The sequence below is a fragment of the Haliotis asinina genome, chromosome 14 (assembly GCF_037392515.1).
Source record: "Haliotis asinina isolate JCU_RB_2024 chromosome 14, JCU_Hal_asi_v2, whole genome shotgun sequence".
NCBI lineage: Eukaryota > Metazoa > Mollusca > Gastropoda > Lepetellida > Haliotidae > Haliotis > Haliotis asinina.
In genome coordinates this window covers 3879980-3899592 of record NC_090293.1, presented here as the reverse complement: position 1 = coordinate 3899592, position 19613 = coordinate 3879980, and the positions used below count along the sequence as shown (strand labels likewise).

At 45.2% G+C, this 19613-nt stretch overlaps 14 non-coding genes across 14 annotated transcripts; all 14 read right to left on the bottom strand.

Moving 5' to 3' along the window:
* Window positions 1-12917: 12917 nt before the first annotated feature.
* On the bottom strand, window positions 12918-12990 carry Trnat-ugu (transfer RNA threonine (anticodon UGU)). Its single transcript has one exon. It is a non-coding gene; the product is annotated as a tRNA-Thr (tRNA).
* A 609-nt stretch (window positions 12991-13599) lies between these two features.
* Window positions 13600-13672, bottom strand: Trnat-ugu (transfer RNA threonine (anticodon UGU)). The gene has a single exon. It is a non-coding gene; the product is annotated as a tRNA-Thr (tRNA).
* Window positions 13673-13923: 251 nt separating this feature from the next.
* Trnai-uau (transfer RNA isoleucine (anticodon UAU)) lies at window positions 13924-14033 on the bottom strand. The gene is made up of 2 exons: window positions 13996-14033; window positions 13924-13959 (listed from the first exon to the last, which is right to left on the bottom strand). It is a non-coding gene; the product is annotated as a tRNA-Ile (tRNA).
* Window positions 14034-14358: 325 nt separating this feature from the next.
* Trnat-ugu (transfer RNA threonine (anticodon UGU)) lies at window positions 14359-14431 on the bottom strand. Its single transcript has one exon. It is a non-coding gene; the product is annotated as a tRNA-Thr (tRNA).
* Window positions 14432-15041: 610 nt separating this feature from the next.
* Trnat-ugu (transfer RNA threonine (anticodon UGU)) lies at window positions 15042-15114 on the bottom strand. The gene has a single exon. It is a non-coding gene; the product is annotated as a tRNA-Thr (tRNA).
* A 251-nt stretch (window positions 15115-15365) lies between these two features.
* Trnai-uau (transfer RNA isoleucine (anticodon UAU)) lies at window positions 15366-15475 on the bottom strand. Its single transcript has 2 exons — window positions 15438-15475; window positions 15366-15401 (listed from the first exon to the last, which is right to left on the bottom strand). It is a non-coding gene; the product is annotated as a tRNA-Ile (tRNA).
* Window positions 15476-15800: 325 nt separating this feature from the next.
* Window positions 15801-15873, bottom strand: Trnat-ugu (transfer RNA threonine (anticodon UGU)). Its single transcript has one exon. It is a non-coding gene; the product is annotated as a tRNA-Thr (tRNA).
* A 610-nt stretch (window positions 15874-16483) lies between these two features.
* Window positions 16484-16556, bottom strand: Trnat-ugu (transfer RNA threonine (anticodon UGU)). Its single transcript has one exon. It is a non-coding gene; the product is annotated as a tRNA-Thr (tRNA).
* A 251-nt stretch (window positions 16557-16807) lies between these two features.
* Window positions 16808-16917, bottom strand: Trnai-uau (transfer RNA isoleucine (anticodon UAU)). Its single transcript has 2 exons — window positions 16880-16917; window positions 16808-16843 (listed from the first exon to the last, which is right to left on the bottom strand). It is a non-coding gene; the product is annotated as a tRNA-Ile (tRNA).
* Window positions 16918-17242: 325 nt separating this feature from the next.
* Trnat-ugu (transfer RNA threonine (anticodon UGU)) lies at window positions 17243-17315 on the bottom strand. The gene has a single exon. It is a non-coding gene; the product is annotated as a tRNA-Thr (tRNA).
* A 610-nt stretch (window positions 17316-17925) lies between these two features.
* Trnat-ugu (transfer RNA threonine (anticodon UGU)) lies at window positions 17926-17998 on the bottom strand. The gene has a single exon. It is a non-coding gene; the product is annotated as a tRNA-Thr (tRNA).
* A 251-nt stretch (window positions 17999-18249) lies between these two features.
* Trnai-uau (transfer RNA isoleucine (anticodon UAU)) lies at window positions 18250-18359 on the bottom strand. Its single transcript has 2 exons — window positions 18322-18359; window positions 18250-18285 (listed from the first exon to the last, which is right to left on the bottom strand). It is a non-coding gene; the product is annotated as a tRNA-Ile (tRNA).
* Window positions 18360-18684: 325 nt separating this feature from the next.
* Trnat-ugu (transfer RNA threonine (anticodon UGU)) lies at window positions 18685-18757 on the bottom strand. The gene has a single exon. It is a non-coding gene; the product is annotated as a tRNA-Thr (tRNA).
* A 610-nt stretch (window positions 18758-19367) lies between these two features.
* On the bottom strand, window positions 19368-19440 carry Trnat-ugu (transfer RNA threonine (anticodon UGU)). Its single transcript has one exon. It is a non-coding gene; the product is annotated as a tRNA-Thr (tRNA).
* Between the last annotated feature and the right edge of the window lie 173 nt (window positions 19441-19613).

Here is a 19613-nt window from a genome sequence, read left to right as displayed (position 1 = left end):
GTGAACGATGTACTTGGTCTTATTCATTAAGTTAGGAACGAGTTTTTCAACGTCTGTCACACGACCACCTGACAAGTTATGTTGGTACTCAGACATCCAGTCTGTATTAACCCTCATACGTTCGGGTGCAAGGGGGTAGCTGTTGTGCGATGTGTGTAATTCCTTGGGATACTCTAAGTCAACTTCGAGGATATACCCTTTGTTCGAATCTGGTGCAACCTCTATAACATCAACGTGGGGTACCCATTCGAATCCCCCTGTAGGTAGATACTGGCTCATGGCCCAGCCGTACAGGTTGTTTGCGTCGAGGTAGAGAATGTGATTGGTTGGTTTGTTAGGATCGTAACCTTTCACGTATTGATTATTTGCTTTAGCGTATCGTTTGGATGCCATGGAAATCCCACCTCGCAAGCCTTTCTCAATGAATAGGTGCATGTCGTAATCTGTGAGCAATTCCAAATTAACTCCGGTCTTTTTAAGCAAGGCGTCCCACGACAGACCTGTCCTGGTGTAATACCATGCGGGGTCGAGTTTATACTGCTTTAAACAGGTCCGCCTGAACGTTTCAAACACGTCGGCTAACAGCAGTACATCTGTCCTCAAGTACAGGTCGTGATAATCACCCAGGTTCTTACAACCCAGTTTATTCCATACGTTAGTCGCGTGCGAGTAATCATCTCGTGAGACGGACGCCTCATTCAGCTTGCTATAAAAGCAGTCAATAGGGGGTAGTCTGGTCTCGGTGAACTTGGCCCAACTATCCATGTACTCATAGGGGTACACACCCTTCCTCATAAGCAGGGGTCTAGTCTCAGCGTCTGTGTATCGATCGGTGATAGGGAAGGTATTGTTGGCCTTGACCAGACTGTCGAGTGACGACAGGAGGAACTGAAAAGAGTCAATGAACCTAAGTCCGTTTAAACTGAAGGAGATGTATCTCTCCATGTTGTTGGGGATGCACGTTATATTACCATCGATTTTCGCGATGGCCTGCATGATCAAGTGTGAGTCGTACCCTCTCAAGTTGTGAAAGACAACGGGGATGTTTATTGTCTTAGGGTTGATTTTAAGCTTGAGGTTGCACGCGTTGTGAGCGGCGCCTCTATACTTACCAGTTATGTGACAGTGATCTCTCACCGAATCACCGTTAAGTGGTGAGTCGCACACGTGACAGTTAGTGCTACTAGCGTGAGCTAGCCTGTCGGCTCGGGTCATACGCATGGGAGCGATTCTATACAATTCATTCCTAATAATTTTTTCTTCCTCCTGCAAACACTTTAGAAACCTTTCAGCCGCGTCAGAGCCCCTATACACTACCGGAGCTTTAGTTTCCCCGTCACAACGGGCGACAATGTATCCAAAACCGCAGGCCTTATGTTCCTGGGTTTTGTGGGTGAAGCTACCCCCACTAGGGGGTGTGGGGGATTCCCCAACCACTAAGGCTTCGAAGTCGGCGTAAATAATATAAGGTACAGACATTTGGTTCTTGTGGTTACTGAATTTTAGGATATTTTCACCTTCCTTAGGCATTTCGACTCGTATGGCCGTCTGCCCCACACCTTGACAATCATCCCGGTGGGATTCTAATACATCAGCTCGACTGAAACCGTGTAGACATCGTTCACAGAAGTGGGTCTTTCCTTTGTATGCTGATTGGTCATACAACAGCTTGCTAAAGTGTTTTATCCATGTGTAGTGATACTTTTCACCTCGCTGGATCATGAATATATTGATAACTTGACGATCCTTCACCGGGCTTACCCTGTGTACTATTGTTGTGTTACCTTCGTGCCCAAAGACATTTATAGCCAGATTATTCTGTTTTTCTACTTTAGTGATCTGGGATATGGGGGTGGGTTCATCTATACCATCCCAGTTAAGCCCATCATCTTGGGGATAGCTAGAAAGCCTATCTGAATGAGTGCCAGCTGGAAATAAGGCTGACCTGATAGCTAACCTCAGGCAATCGTTTCCTCTATTCTTAACGTTTACTATGGCATGTTTGTTCCTATAGTAGGGAGGCAAGGCTAGGTATGACCCGCCTCTGAACGGCACGTAGTTAGCTATGTCTAGATAGACATTATCGATTTTATCTACAGCCCACCCGGACCCCAAGTGTGTGTAGCGTTCTAGGTATTCTCGTATCTGCTGAAAACTTGTATCGATTGATGCGTCAATGGTCTCTGCATGTGTGACGACCTCTTGTTGACCTCGGAAGTAAGGCTGAACATACTCAGTGGTACTCCCAACCTGCTTATCGAGCGACATTTTCACTGTGATCTGAAACTTGATACTTCCTAGGTTATTTAGTTCCTGGTTGACCTTATCAGCTATCAGAGGCTTGATATCTGTAATGTCTATGTTTCTATCAACGTGCATGCGCCAACCTCTCAAATAGTTACCTACAGCGCGCTCAGTGCGCACGAACTGTAGGTCAATAGCTCTATTCTGTCGTAATAATTCTACAAGCTGTGGTTTTCTCATACGGGAATACCCGCCTAAACCCAAATCGTGTGCCTCGGCTTTCAGTTGTTTTACAGTGGGAGGTTTTGCTACGGGGGCATGTGATAACAATGCGGTTAACCCGGCTCTCCCCAGGTTTGAATAACCCGTGTGCCCAAGCTGTTTCGCTTGAGCTTTTAATTGTTTTACCGTAGGAGGGGCTTCTAAACCTAGTAATCTCAACAATGCTGACTTCCGCATTCTAGAATACCCGATAACACCTCTCTGTTTTGCGACCCTCTTGAGCTCGCTTACAGTAGACATCGTGTTTACACCTAAGAGAACTAATGTCTAATTGGTTCACAGTAACCTTATTAAAAAATATTTCAATCCAGAAGAGGCCAAACTCGGGCAGCCGGGTCCAATTCTAGTAATTCTGTCAAATCGTCCCACGTACCTGGTAAAATATATAGTGTGGCTGTTTCAATCCAGCACTCGCCTTGGTTATAGTATTCACTTAGACTTGAAAAACGTTCTATATGGTATTGAGTCGCGATATCCCGCTCCCATTCGAAGGGGTGAGTATACTTAAAACCCTCTTTAATCCATACCACGTCCAATATTATCTTAAATCTGAAGCTTCCCCATAAAGCCAGTTCATATTTGAATATGTTTTTAACTAGAGATGCGATCACACTTTCCGCAGACATAGCTATACGTAGGTGTGTATAATCTCTAATTGGTTCACAGTAAGGGGAGGTAACTCTTAAGTGGCTATCTTGAGCAGTCGCCTACGTTCTTTTATGTAGCCTTTTTTATTCTCGTAGATGAGTTGATGTCTGACTACGTTCGCTCCGTGAGCTTTACATAGACAGTAGTGTCCTTTAACCCCGATACCACACACAGAACACGTGTAGTTAGGACTTCCCATATGGAAACAACAGAACCCCTGATTCCTGCATTTCCTACCACAGGCCTCGGTCTTCCCCATAAGTATATATTCGCATCGGTATGGAGCGGGTCTCATGTTTACTTATATAGGTATTTTAGTTTAATTGCTTCGCAACCAACGCAGTAGCTGCTATACCCAACACTATGAAGCCCAGTTCACGATTCATTTGTCCCTTGGATGGTGTGTAGTACTGAGCGAGTGTGGGTTTATTGAGCGGTTCCAATTGTTTACCAGTTAGTAGATAGTATTCTTTCATTGCTTCATCGACATCGTAGAATGTTTTAATGGCATGGTTTTCACGCTTGAGTTGTTCGTTAATAAAATCGATCCTCTGGAGGCGTTTTTTAACGTACTCGTCCTGTGCTCTTTGTAATTTCTCAGTAGCGAGATCGTGTCGCTTCCTTTCTTCCTGTATTTCAGCCGCGTGATCATCTCGTAGTTTCGAGAAGAGGTAATTACTCCCGGAAAATGCCAGGGCATTCACTAACGCCCCACCGACCATCATAGCTATCGTGGCCATCCCTATATTTATTTCATTATATTATCAGGTATTATTCCTTGTTTTACTAGGATGTCTTTTGTGGCCATCGCCATACCAAGGTTCATTATGAGCATACCCATATCCTGCAGGTTGAAATCTAGCTTGATAGTTGGTTGTTTAAGCACCATTTTAGTCAACCGAGCGTACCCTACTGCTAGACTGGCTACCACTGTGGCGTGGTATGCGTCGTTGACGAACGTTTTCCCCTCAGACATTATGTATATGATATAAAATATTAAAATTATAACATGATATGCGGATCTACCGTGGGGGATACCCCCACACCCCCACTGTTGGGGGATACCCCCATACCCCCACTGTTGTGGGTGGGTGGTGGCTCACTGTGGGAGGCGTATAACCATGTTATAACCACGGCAGCAGTTACGCCTACAGCCAACAACAGTCGGGTTGGGTTGGTCACTTTATGTTGGTTACACCACCGTTTTTTACCGGCAGCTACTCTCTTAGGATTCTTCTGCCTGGTTACTGTTGAAGTGGTCTCCACCGTCACTGTTGGGGGTGTGGGGGGTACCACCACTGGGGTCTCCACCGTCACCTCGGGACTCACTGGTTCCGTCACCTCGGGACTCACTGGGGTTTCCTGTGCAGCATCCATCTATACTATTATTATTATTCTTTCTCTCAAATTGACAATGTTTTGCCGTGATAATCGCCGCCGTCACTGGAGCCAACAACATACCATATTTGTGGTACAGCCCGCAGCTGATAGAGCTCACGGCGTGTTCGATAAAAGGGTCTTTCTCGAGGTCTTCCCACAGGTAAAGTCGGCGCTCTGGTGGAATGGGAAGGAAGTGTGACACAATACCGGTGTATATCTGGGTCATAGCCGATCCTATTGTCTTTGTCATTTCTGCTCCGAGCCGGGACTCGTATCTAGCGTACAGCTTATCGATTTCTTCGGCTGACATTTTGTTAATTTTATCCGGAGTGTAGTCTCCAAAGTAATGTTTGGCTTTGCCGCCAACAGCCAACGCCACCAGTTTCTCTCGCTTGTCATCAGTGGGGCCTGCGGGCGACAATTGTTCGAGCAATTCCTCACACTCCATCTTATAATATAACAAGTAAGATTTAGTTTTAACTATATAATACCCGATACAGACAAAACACAGAGAAATGAAGGTTAAGTTGCACACGACAAATACTTCAAATATCATAGCTATGCTTAGCTTTGCTTAGCTTTGCTTAGCTTTGCTTAGCTTTAGCATACTATATATGCTACTGGTTGGTCGGTCTTTAGCACGAGCTTAGCGTGTTTAGTTTCAGCGAGCTGTTTCTTCACCCGTTCCCGTTCTAATTTACTCATCACATCGTTCTCTCTCAAACACTCCTCGAACGAATCCCTGTCCTTGCAGTGAAATAAGGCCACCCATCGCGTCTGCTCCCTGAGGTCTTTCAACACCGAGTTGAACTTCTGCGTTAGCACCCAGACGCTGTGATTTGCATGCCGGCCGGAGAAGGCCAGGTACGATAGCATGTCTCTCTTTTTTGTTATCTCACGATTAGCGCTGCAGTCGTCCAGTATAAACAGCGTCGGTTCCCCTTTAAATTTCTCGTGAAGAGCTTTCAACCAGTCCTGCAGGCGTGTTCCAGGGTCGATTTTGTGTACGTCCGGGTCCGTCATCACCCAAGGTCGCGCGTACGTTTTATTCATGCTCAGAGTAGGGCACATGATAACGATGTTATCGAACACATCCTTGTAGTAACCCTCCAACATATCCAACACGAAAACGGTCTTCCCACAGCCAGTCTGCCCGCACACTATGGCGCAGTGTGGGTCAGTGGGTAACCCCAGGGGGTCTCCCCCATCAGTAGATGGCTTGCACGAATCTCCCATTGTCTATATTAAGTTGCGCGTCCATAATAACGTACAGATATAATTTCAACTTACCAGCGGTTTGAGCCTTCTTATTAATCTGGATGGTTATCCCTTCGCTGCCGTTATCTATACGGCGCCCGCTACCGTGCAGTTTATCATCATCCGTGGATCGCATGTCCAACCATAGGGCGTACTTGGTGGTCAGGTATTCACCGATCTGCACGGAGCCGAGGTCCAGGTCCTTTGTTATATAATGTGGGGCCCCCACTGGTAGCTTTTTTATCTCATCCCACTGCTGGTGTGGCCTCATACCATGACTGAACAGCTGGTTGGGCACGCCCTCGATGGTAACTTCCACCTTTTCAATCTCGGGGTTGAAAAACTTCTCGCTGTCCCTCCGGAATGGATCATAATCCTCCACGGGGACGACCAGGATACCTTTCATCGATCGCGCCGGCACGTTCAGGTTGATATTCCACACAGTGTCGCTCTTATCTCGCACGACTGATCTATGTCTCAGTACGCGATCGTACAGGATAGCCATCTTCCCAGAGTACTGGCTTCGAACCTGCCTGGCCAGCTCCGGGCTAGTGACCATGTCGAACTCCAGAGAGATGTTGTCTATGGAATAACTGGCCTCATCACCGTTCGGCGTACGCACTACTTTGCTATAGTCGTTAAACGTGAGCTCGTATTCTAGCCTATCACCCAGCGCGGCCTGGTAAAACGGCGCGTGTCCCGTGAGCAACTCGAAGTCGAGCGGCACGCAGAATCGATTCCCGTATGCTAGAGCGATGGCCTTTTCACCGGGCGATAGCTTGTCTTGCTGGTCTGTCGTGAAGACGTATCCTATGCGCGCCCGGGTTGATTTGCTCATACCCTGGTACACATCATTGACTCGTTCTCCCTCGCTTTTCCAGAGATCCTTGTAGCAGTGAAACACGTCGCTGTCGTCGATGCTCAGCACCTCGTTACCGCTGATCTTGACGGTCGTTTTCTTGATGATAGCTCGACCCACGTTCCGCACTAGCTCGCGTTTGTCGTTGTCGGAGGTCAACGTGATATTGAACGCCAGTCGAACAGTGCCTGGTACAATGAGGTCATTCTCACCAAGGTTTGGAAATCTAACCAGCAGAGTTTGATTCTGGTCTATCTTGCTGGGATTGTTGGTGATGGTCACTGACTGGCGCACGGCTCTGGCACCTAATGGCTCTCTCAATTTTCTGAAAGGATCTAATTTTCTACCGTACATTGTTATATATAAATAAAATATATTTAAATACTAATGGATGAAGACATACCTATGGATGAGATACCGGGCGCTAGTGCCCAGGCATTCGATGATGAGCAGGAGACCTCATTTACTAGTTCGCCATTGAGCCAAGAACTTTTGGCAACAACGGTAGATGATTATTACGAAAGTTTAAGAAGTGATAAAAACTACGTTAATCCACAGGGTCGATACATTGATAATTTTTTTATTGATACAAAGGGTGTTCTACGCCTTAAGTCTAAACCAGAGGTTGACCTCGTTAACAAGCGCAATAAAAAACCACTGGCCTTATCAACTCTAGCCAGACGCTATGGTGTTGAATTTATCCGTGAACATCTAAACATGCATGATTACGGTGGTGCAATACCTAAGGCCGTTGTTGAAGATCTGCAAGCTACCAGATCCCACCTCACCACTAGAGATGAAATGACACCGCAGCGTGCTACAGAAGCCTCGGACAGCATAGAAAAACTGTTGAGCACCTACTGGGACAAACCGTTACCGGGGTTTGACTTTCCGGTAAGGGAACTGCGCGGCTTAGACGAAGCCGTGAAACGCGTGCGTGGAGAACTCGTGAACAACATGGGAAAACTGAACGAAATCGACGAGCACATCGCTAGGGAAAAAACCAAACTAAACGAAACTGAAAACGATGATATGAAGCGTCGTATCAATGAACGAATACGTGATTTAGAAGACGAGAGACGTACACGATTGGAAGCCGCTTCCTCGAATCGTAAACAGCTTCGATCCCAGATCAGTCGTATTCGGGAAACAATCGATAGAATACTGAATGAGGATACAACTTTAGCCAACAGGATTCGGATATTGTTCCGGGAGCAAGGGATCACCATCGCCAGCATTCTAACTGCATTGGGTTTCATCATATCAACCCTGGTGGTGTCACTGACGGGGGGAACCCCTGTGGGTCCTGCCGGCGGAGGGGGAACTCCCAGCGGTGGTGGTGGTGTTAAAGACTGGATTAAAAAACTCGGGGAAGGCCTAGCTAAACTGGCTGGTAGAGCCGCCGAAGCCCTTCCCGGCATCCTGGGTAGCATCGTCTCGTGGTTGTTGAGCGCTCTGTCTAAAACTGCCATGTGGCTCAGTCAAAACCTGTGGGCAGCCATTGTCGCCGTGGCTGGTCTGGTGTACGTAGCGGCTAAGAAATCTTTAACCAAATAAGTCCCAAAGTTACCCCACCAACCACCAGGGCCGTTTTATTATCAATATGCTGCTGATTGGAGGCCTGAATATGGGGGTGTGTGGGGGGTACCCCCACATGAACTTTAGGCTCCGGGGGTGGCTCCACTATACCCGTTTCACGTGGTGGGATGTGTGGGATATAGGGGGTGTTAATATCGGGGTTGATGCCCAACTTTTGGTCCGCCGTGGCTATGACTATTTTGTTGTTATAACCCACCACTTTTTTTACTCTCAGTTGCATATCACTCGGAGACATATACAGCCCCACACCGAACACGTAGTTAACTTTCGATCTGGCGTATTCTAACACGTTTTGGTAGCGTTCGATGGCCCGCGGGAGATCAACTGGAGAATTAATAGCATCCTCAACGTTGGCAACGAACTGTTTCTGAGCGTCGTAAGCAGTTCCCTTACCGATGATGTTGGAACGCGTTTGCGACTGCGCACCCAACAGCGACCACACATACGTTCGAATCGAGTCGTTCAAGCGTATTGTACCAGCACAAGTGAATCCTTTCGATGTGTCCAGCATGAACATTTTCCACCCGTCTGCGGTTGACTGCTCCACTTTCTGGACTGTGAAAGCAACACCACCTTTAAAGTTCATACGATCATCCCTCCATTCATTACTCGACAAAGCAAAGTCCGGGCGTAGTTTACCTTGTTTCAGTACAAGATCACTGAGTTCTTTCACTGATCGCACGCCATCAGAAGGAATACCCAACCCGTGGTTCGGCCCCGGCAAACGCCAATCCGTCTTCGGGTTTATTTCGAATTCATTACAAATACGTTCGTAGGCCCGTCTATCGTATGGGTTGTTTGTTGCGTCCCACGCTTTGTCCTGTGGGAGGGGGGCACTGATCTCTTTAAGGATACGTCTGACCTGGTAGTACACGTGGAACTTGAACACAGACTGACTCAGCGGTCCACGCTGAGAGTCGGCCAATGCCACACCACACCCCGTTGTAGCGCACCACACAGCAAAGTTGAATTGATTCTGCCAGAACTGCATAGGGTTGTTGAACCACGCGTGGACTGCCTCAATGTTAGTCACCATAAGCTTATACTTATCGAACACATCTAAAAGCTGGGCATTGAAATACAACTCAGGAGCAACCACGATCTTCATGGGGGAGAAATCTACATCCAGTTTAGGGTAAAACACACCAGGGGAATACATTTTAAAACTATTATATAAATAAATATATATGTAATATGTACATAACACTTCCAGGAATAACGAGCGGTGAGGCCGTTCAGCTGACGCACGCGATCGATAACACGTCAGGTCAACTCGAAGTCGCACTCTGTGATATCACCTACCTACCGCAATGGACTAACATTAATATCAGCAACAATAAGCTGTTCGTCAGTGGAACTCGCAGCCAGATAACTGACGGCTACTACAGCGTGTGCTCGCTAAACGACGAGGTCTTCAAACCCCTGGGAGCCGAACTCAAGATGAACGACTCAAACGGCACAGTGGTGTTAATCAACAAAGGAAGAACCTCCTTGAGGCTCGGCCGGCCATTAGCGAGGATACTCGGTATGTCTCCTGACGAGATAAAACCAACAACAACCGTCACAGGCACGAAGTTACCCGACCTAGTACCGTACCGAGAGCTGTACATTCATCTCGGTCAGGTGAGCACAACGTATAACATTCAAGGAGGTCACCCTTCCACTATATTGAGAGCAGTGCCGGTGAAAACTGAGAAATTCAACGACGGTAGAACCGAGTCATTTTCACCACGGCAGTATAAGAGATTAACCCAGGGCAACATACCTGAGCTGACAATATCGGTGTTAGATATAAATCATAATCCTGTAAATATAGGATACCTCAGCTTAACGCTTCACGTAACATGACCAGCGCACAAGGGCCCGGAGTGAAAAAATGCGTCAATATCGGGATCTCCGACCTCGGAGACACGCGCGGTTTCGACGCTCCCGGAGTAGATGGTAAATCGTATGCCTTGCAACTGAAAAACAACATTTACAAACGCGTTGAAGTCACCTCCGGTGGAACCCTAAGTGATATAGTAGATACCACAAGAGCAACAGTCAACACTAAGTACGCCCTTGTCAACACCGGTGATAATAATTGGGTAATATACCCATCGTTCGGTGGTAAACTGTTCGACTTAGACGATGTTGAGAGCACTACCGTCGTCAAAAACAAACCATATATGCTCGTCTTCACCGAAGATGACAAGTGGGTGTTGTTACCCGATAACAAATGGTTTCTCAATATTAAACTCGTCTCCCCTTACGTGTTCACGGATAACAAAGACAACCACCTAAACAAAGTCGTGAACAATGGAACCCTGCTCGTGGCTTACGTCCCAACTCATAGACGTAGTATAGTCGTCAGCCCAGTCAACACTATAGCAGCCCACATGCTATCGAGTAAACCGGCCATGCAAAACGTGAAATTGCAGTTGGTGTCTGAATTCGAAGGCGTGGTCAAGATACTAGAGGATCTACCGGCAAACTCAACATTGTTCATCAAAGTCTACCTAGGGGAACCATCGGGGAATGATGTCGAGATCGTGAAGGGGATCAAACTCGGGTGGGTGAAACGACACCAGTTTCAAGTTTGCAACGTTTACGTGCGGGTGGGTGTCGACTCCAAGACCAGTCTGCAGGGGGTCAACGTGATCGTGGAAAACAAGATATCATTAATCAATATATTCCTGCCTGACAACATACACTTCATGGGTATTAAGTTAACCCCTGAATTATTATCAGAAAACCAGTTGGAAATTATATCATAATAGTATAATAATGACCAGTCATCATCCCAACACTACGCTTAACGACCTGGGAGATACGGAGGGATTCGATCAGCCTGGTGAGGAAGATGAATTATACATCCTGAACTTCAAAGACAACGTGTACAGACGGGTGTCGTTATCAGATTTAAAAGAACCCAAATGGCTGATCAACTTAACACTCGCCTCACCTTATATCACAACAAAAGAGGGGTGGAGGTTTATCTCTAAGATTAGGAATAACGGTATCTGGCCCGGGGATTTCATTACGGGGAATGAAGCAACAGCCGAGGTATATTTTCATGAAGGAAAAATTGGATTAATTTCTGGAATAGAAAGTAAATTAACATTTAGCAGTAGTTATTTACACGAAAGGCAGCTTGAGATATACTCCCCCTACACAATCATCATAGAAGTCATGTTTACGTATTTTGACCAGGAAAACTCCTCGAAAGGACGTCAATTTTTACCCGGGGTGTCAATACACTGGTTTACCGAACACTTAAATCAATATTGCCGTATTATTATACAACGGGATACCCCCACGGGTTCTATAAAACGTTTAATAAGCCTCCCTGGGGTTTTTATTACAACAGAAAAGTCTATTAACCTCTCACCTCTTAGCATTAGTTATGATCTACTCCTTATAGGCTTCAAATACATTGATAGACTATTAACTGAAACCCAATTAAAATATTTTTCAAAATATATATTATAGGATGGGTCTGTACCCAGTCGTAGAGGAAGTAGCGAAGACGTTGGAAACCGTAGATGGGTTCCGCTTGAGGCAGTTATGTGATGTGAAACGTCAACTAGAACAAGACCGTGACACGCGGAAAGCACTATGTAAAAAGTACAATAGAGCTTTCAATATCGTGGACGGGGCTGACACTACCCTTATGGTAACCAGCATGGGACTAGGGGCGGCAGGCGTTGGGTTGTTAACCACAATCGTGGCTGCACCTATAGTGCTAGGTATTGAAATAACGGCTGGGGTGACAGGGTTGGTAGGGTTGGCGCTTAAGTTAGTATCACGCAGACTTAATCGTAAGGCATTGAAACATGACGAGATCAGGGTTCTGGCCGAAGCAAAGCTCAACACAGTGAGTGAGCGAATTTCCACGGCACTCTCTGATAGTAAGATCTCAGAAGAGGAGTTTCGTTCAATCCTATCTGAACTCACAAAATATAACGGAATGAAACAAGATATTCGGTCCAAGTCTCGTAAGTCTGCTATCAGCGAGGATGAGAAAAAAAAGTACATAGAACAGGGGATACAAAAAGCCCAACAAGCCTTTATTACGAACACCAAAGAGATCATAGGCGGTTCACGTTAAACTGTTTCCTCGATATAAACATGACATAGGGGAACACGAGGGCGATAGCCGTAAGCGAGCCACCGATCCTATATGGTCAGTCAAAACTTACAACATAGATAAAGTGGATATAAAAGCCGACGAACCTAACTTGTACTACTTGAGGGATGGGCCGGGTAGGGGATTTGTAAGAGAAGAATTATTGATCGTACCGTACGGCACAGTATTACCTCCAACCAAGGCACAGTAATTTTGTAGTAGGGGTAATAGTAGCAAGAGCTAATGGCCCAACCAAAGCCTTATTTAGTAAATAAGGCTTTGTAGAGACATTTCTTGAAAGTGGTCCAGAACCCCTATTACCTATACTACTAGTAGGTCAATCGCAACTCGGGTATTTCATCTTATTCTCTTCTTTACCTCTCCAAAGGTCCAGAATTTGCTTTCAAGCTGATAATTCTTTCATGTTGATGCAACTGAAACGTTTGCTTGGCGGCCGATTTGCATGTGAGGGGACGTTCACCGTCTGGGTAGCACAATGGCATCCTGACACCTCGGTGATAGAAATCTGTAGAAAAAATGAGCCTCCAGTGAGAATCGAACTCACGACGCCTGCTTTACAAGACCAGTGTTCTATCCACTGAGCTATGAAGGCAGTAGGCCATCAACCGCAACGTATCAATTCCTATTTTCGCTCTTATCTCTTAGACTAAGATCTCTTGCAGTAGAAAAGACAAATAGATTGCAACAGCACAATCAAACAATACCGTTTTTATGGGTGTCTTCTGACAAATATTGAGTGCGAAAGATACATTTTGTTCACTTAAAATATATGAATTGTACAACTTCAGTTGAGTCGAGTAGAGGCATTTAATTATAAAGGCTTGGGTATGGACTTCAGACCCTCAAAGGCACTTGCACTTGGGTAACAAAGGCCACGTTAAACTCACACATGCATTTGTCCCTAATGCCACTGTGGTGAACTCACAGCTGTTTCCAGTCATGTGACGAATAGTTGGCCTCAAAATGCACAAAGGTTTCTTCCGAATGAGGACCAAATTATTGCATGTTTTGAAAGAAACCTATTTGATAGTCCCAAATGATCATCGATGTCCCGACCCTTAGTTTAGGAGACCGGCACCCTTAGAACTGAGTTACCTTAGTTGCTTGCACAAGACTTCACCATGGTGCCTGATGAAGAGGGTTTATTAGCTCAACTGCAAAAAAAACCCCCAAAATCTTAAAACAGCGACAAAATACATCTAGCCCCCAGTGAGGATCGAACTCACGACCCCTGGTTTACAAGACCAGTGCTCTAACCACTGAGCTATGGAGGCATCTGATAAGTGGGGGCAATTTGCCATGCTTTTAACAGCTGTTGGTCCCGGGGTGGTCGATTGCAGTTACGATCTGTCTGTGTAAACACCATTGGCGTGGGATATTCTAAACTTCACATATTTCAAAATGTGTCAGTTGCCATTTACAAGATGTATTTTCATCTGTCACACACTTACTTCCATGACGCTGGTGGGTGTAATGGGAGTGAGAGTGTTTGAGAAAATGTCAGAAAAATAAAGAAAAGGAAGCATGCCCCGGGTGAGGCTCGAACTCACAACCTCCGCATTCCTCATCCCATGCTGATCATGGGGAAGGTACTGACTATAAGTACGGCTCGCTAACCGATTGTGCCACCGGGGCAGCTGATAAACAGCTGAACATTTTCACTGCAAACTACTCAGCTACTCTTCAAGCAGTCAAATACATTCGGATATGGAAAATTGCCACATGTTGCATATTGAACTGAACAAACATTAAGTAGGTCAATCGCAACTCGGGTATTTCATCTTATTCTCTTCTTTACCTCTCCAAAGGTGCAGAATTTGCTTTCAAGCTGATAATTCTTTCATGTTGATGCAACTGAAACGTTTGCTTGGCGGCCGATTTGCATGTGAGGGGACGTTCACCGTCTGGGTAGCACAATGGCATCCTGACACCTCGCTGATAGAAATCTGTAGAAAAAATGAGCCTCCAGTGAGAATCGAACTCACGACGCCTGCTTTACAAGACCAGTGTTCTATCCACTGAGCTATGAAGGCAGTAGGCCATCAACCGCAACGTATCAATTCCTATTTTCGCTCTTATCTCTTAGACTAAGATCTCTTGCAGTAGAAAAGACAAATAGATTGCAACAGCACAATCAAACAATACCGTTTTTATGGGTGTCTTCTGACAAATATTGAGTGCGAAAGATACATTTTGTTCACTTAAAATATATGAATTGTACAACTTCAGTTGAGTCGAGTAGAGGCATTTAATTATAAAGGCTTGGGTATGGACTTCAGACCCTCAAAGGCACTTGCACTTGGGTAACAAAGGCCACGTTAAACTCACACATGCATTTGTCCCTAATGCCACTGTGGTGAACTCACAGCTGTTTCCAGTCATGTGACGAATAGTTGGCCTCAAAATGCACAAAGGTTTCTTCCGAATGAGGACCAAATTATTGCATGTTTTGAAAGAAACCTATTTGATAGTCCCAAATGATCATCGATGTCCCGACCCCTAGTTTAGGAGACCGGCACCCTTAGAACTGAGTTACCTTAGTTGCTTGCACAAGACTTCACCATGGTGCCTGATGAAGAGGGTTTATTAGCTCAACTGCAAAAAAAACCCCCCAAAATCTTAAAACAGCGACAAAATACATCTAGCCCCCAGTGAGGATCGAACTCACGACCCCTGGTTTACAAGACCAGTGCTCTAACCACTGAGCTATGGAGGCATCTGATAAGTGGGGGCAATTTGCCATGCTTTTAACAGCTGTTGGTCCCGGGGTGGTCGATTGCAGTTACGATCTGTCTGTGTAAACACCATTGGCGTGGGATATTCTAAACTTCACATATTTCAAAATGTGTCAGTTGCCATTTACAAGATGTATTTTCATCTGTCACACACTTACTTCCATGACGCTGGTGGGTGTAATGGGAGTGAGAGTGTTTGAGAAAATGTCAGAAAAATAAAGAAAAGGAAGCATGCCCCGGGTGAGGCTCGAACTCACAACCTCCGCATTCCTCATCCCATGCTGATCATGGGGAAGGTACTGACTATAAGTACGGCGCGCTAACCGATTGTGCCACCGGGGCAGCTGATAAACAGCTGAACATTTTCACTGCAAACTACTCAGCTACTCTTCAAGCAGTCAAATACATTCGGATATGGAAAATTGCCACATGTTGCATATTGAACTGAACAAACATTAAGTAGGTCAATCGCAACTCGGGTATTTCATCTTATTCTCTTCTTTACCTCTCCAAAGGTGCAGAATTTGCTTTCAAGCTGATAATTCTTTCATGTTGATGCAACTGAAACGTTTGCTTGGCGGCCGATTTGCATGTGAGGGGACGTTCACCGTCTGGGTAGCACAATGGCATCCTGACACCTCGCTGATAGAAATCTGTAGAAAAAATGAGCCTCCAGTGAGAATCGAACTCACGACGCCTGCTTTACAAGACCAGTGTTCTATCCACTGAGCTATGAAGGCAGTAGGCCATCAACCGCAACGTATCAATTCCTATTTTCGCTCTTATCTCTTAGACTAAGATCTCTTGCAGTAGAAAAGACAAATAGATTGCAACAGCACAATCAAACAATACCGTTTTTATGGGTGTCTTCTGACAAATATTGAGTGCGAAAGATACATTTTGTTCACTTAAAATATATGAATTGTACAACTTCAGTTGAGTCGAGTAGAGGCATTTAATTATAAAGGCTTGGGTATGGACTTCAGACCCTCAAAGGCACTTGCACTTGGGTAACAAAGGCCACGTTAAACTCACACATGCATTTGTCCCTAATGCCACTGTGGTGAACTCACAGCTGTTTCCAGTCATGTGACGAATAGTTGGCCTCAAAATGCACAAAGGTTTCTTCCGAATGAGGACCAAATTATTGCATGTTTTGAAAGAAACCTATTTGATAGTCCCAAATGATCATCGATGTCCCGACCCCTAGTTTAGGAGACCGGCAGCCTTAGAACTGAGTTACCTTAGTTGCTTGCACAAGACTTCACCATGGTGCCTGATGAAGAGGGTTTATTAGCTCAACTGCAAAAAAAACCCCCCAAAATCTTAAAACAGCGACAAAATACATCTAGCCCCCAGTGAGGATCGAACTCACGACCCCTGGTTTACAAGACCAGTGCTCTAACCACTGAGCTATGGAGGCATCTGATAAGTGGGGGCAATTTGCCATGCTTTTAACAGCTGTTGGTCCCGGGGTGGTCGATTGCAGTTACGATCTGTCTGTGTAAACACCATTGGCGTGGGATATTCTAAACTTCACATATTTCAAAATGTGTCAGTTGCCATTTACAAGATGTATTTTCATCTGTCACACACTTACTTCCATGACGCTGGTGGGTGTAATGGGAGTGAGAGTGTTTGAGAAAATGTCAGAAAAATAAAGAAAAGGAAGCATGCCCCGGGTGAGGCTCGAACTCACAACCTCCGCATTCCTCATCCCATGCTGATCATGGGGAAGGTACTGACTATAAGTACGGCGCGCTAACCGATTGTGCCACCGGGGCAGCTGATAAACAGCTGAACATTTTCACTGCAAACTACTCAGCTACTCTTCAAGCAGTCAAATACATTCGGATATGGAAAATTGCCACATGTTGCATATTGAACTGAACAAACATTAAGTAGGTCAATCGCAACTCGGGTATTTCATCTTATTCTCTTCTTTACCTCTCCAAAGGTCCAGAATTTGCTTTCAAGCTGATAATTCTTTCATGTTGATGCAACTGAAACGTTTGCTTGGCGGCCGATTTGCATGTGAGGGGACGTTCACCGTCTGGGTAGCACAATGGCATCCTGACACCTCGGTGATAGAAATCTGTAGAAAAAATGAGCCTCCAGTGAGAATCGAACTCACGACGCCTGCTTTACAAGACCAGTGTTCTATCCACTGAGCTATGAAGGCAGTAGGCCATCAACCGCAACGTATCAATTCCTATTTTCGCTCTTATCTCTTAGACTAAGATCTCTTGCAGTAGAAAAGACAAATAGATTGCAACAGCACAATCAAACAATACCGTTTTTATGGGTGTCTTCTGACAAATATTGAGTGCGAAAGATACATTTTGTTCACTTAAAATATATGAATTGTACAACTTCAGTTGAGTCGAGTAGAGGCATTTAATTATAAAGGCTTGGGTATGGACTTCAGACCCTCAAAGGCACTTGCACTTGGGTAACAAAGGCCACGTTAAACTCACACATGCATTTGTCCCTAATGCCACTGTGGTGAACTCACAGCTGTTTCCAGTCATGTGACGAATAGTTGGCCTCAAAATGCACAAAGGTTTCTTCCGAATGAGGACCAAATTATTGCATGTTTTGAAAGAAACCTATTTGATAGTCCCAAATGATCATCGATGTCCCGACCCCTAGTTTAGGAGACCGGCACCCTTAGAACTGAGTTACCTTAGTTGCTTGCACAAGACTTCACCATGGTGCCTGATGAAGAGGGTTTATTAGCTCAACTGCAAAAAAAAACCCCCAAAATCTTAAAACAGCGACAAAATACATCTAGCCCCCAGTGAGGATCGAACTCACGACCCCTGGTTTACAAGACCAGTGCTCTAACCACTGAGCTATGGAGGCATCTGATAAGTGGGGGCAATTTGCCATGCTTTTAACAGCTGTTGGTCCCGGGGTGGTCGATTGCAGTTACGATCTGTCTGTGTAAACACCATTGGCGTGGGATATTCTAAACTTCACATATTTCAAAATGTGTCAGTTGCCATTTACAAGATGTATTTTCATCTGTCACACACTTACTTCCATGACGCTGGTGGGTGTAATGGGAGTGAGAGTGTTTGAGAAAATGTCAGAAAAATAAAGAAAAGGAAGCATGCCCCGGGTGAGGCTCGAACTCACAACCTCCGCATTCCTCATCCCATGCTGATCATGGGGAAGGTACTGACTATAAGTACGGCGCGCTAACCGATTGTGCCACCGGGGCAGCTGATAAACAGCTGAACATTTTCACTGCAAACTACTCAGCTACTCTTCAAGCAGTCAAATACATTCGGATATGGAAAATTGCCACATGTTGCATATTGAACTGAACAAACATTAAGTAGGTCAATCGCAACTCGGGTATTTCATCTTATTCTCTTCTTTACCTCTCCAAAGGTCCAGAATTTGCTTTCAAGCTGATAATTCTTTCATGTTGATGCAACTGAAACGTTTGCTTGGCGGCCGATTTGCATGTGAGGGGACGTTCACCGTCTGGGTAGCACAATGGCATCCTGACACCTCGGTGATAGAAATCTGTAGAAAAAATGAGCCTCCAGTGAGAATCGAACTCACGACGCCTGCTTTACAAGACCAGTGTTCTATCCACTGAGCTATGAAGGCAGTAGGCCATCAACCGCAACGTATCAATTCCTATTTTCGCTCTTATCTCTTAGACTAAGATCTCTTGCAGTAGAAAAGACAAATAGATTGCAACAGCACAATCAAACAATACCGTTTTTATGGGTGTCTTCTGACAAATATTGAGTGCGAAAGATACATTTTGTTCACTTAAAACATATGAATTGTACAACTTCAGTTGAGTCGAGTAGAGGCATTTAATTATAAAGGCTTGGGTATGGACTTCAGACCCTCAAAGGCACTTGCACTTGGGTAACAAAGGCCACGTTAAACTCACACATGCATTTGTCCCTAATGCCACTGTGGTGAACTCACAGCTGTTTCCAGTCATGTGACGAATAGTTGGCCTCAAAATGCACAAAGGTTTCTTCCGAATGAGGACCAAATTATTGCATGTTTTGAAAGAAACCTATTTGATAGTCCCAAATGATCATCGATGTCCCGACCCCTAGTTTAGGAGACCGGCACCCTTAGAACTGAGTTACCTTAGTTGCTTGCACAAGACTTCACCATGGTGCCTGATGAAGAGGGTTTATTAGCTCAACTGCAAAAAAAAAACCCCAAAATCTTAAAACAGCGACAAAATACATCTAGCCCCCAGTGAGGATCGAACTCACGACCCCTGGTTTACAAGACCAGTGCTCTAACCACTGAGCTATGGAGGCATCTGATAAGTGGGGGCAATTTGCCATGCTTTTAACAGCTGTTGGTCCCGGGATGGTCGATTGCAGTTACGATCTGTCTGTGTAAACACCATTGGCGTGGGATATTCTAAACTTCACATATTTCAAAATGTGTCAGTTGCCATTTACAAGATGTATTTTCATCTGTCACACAC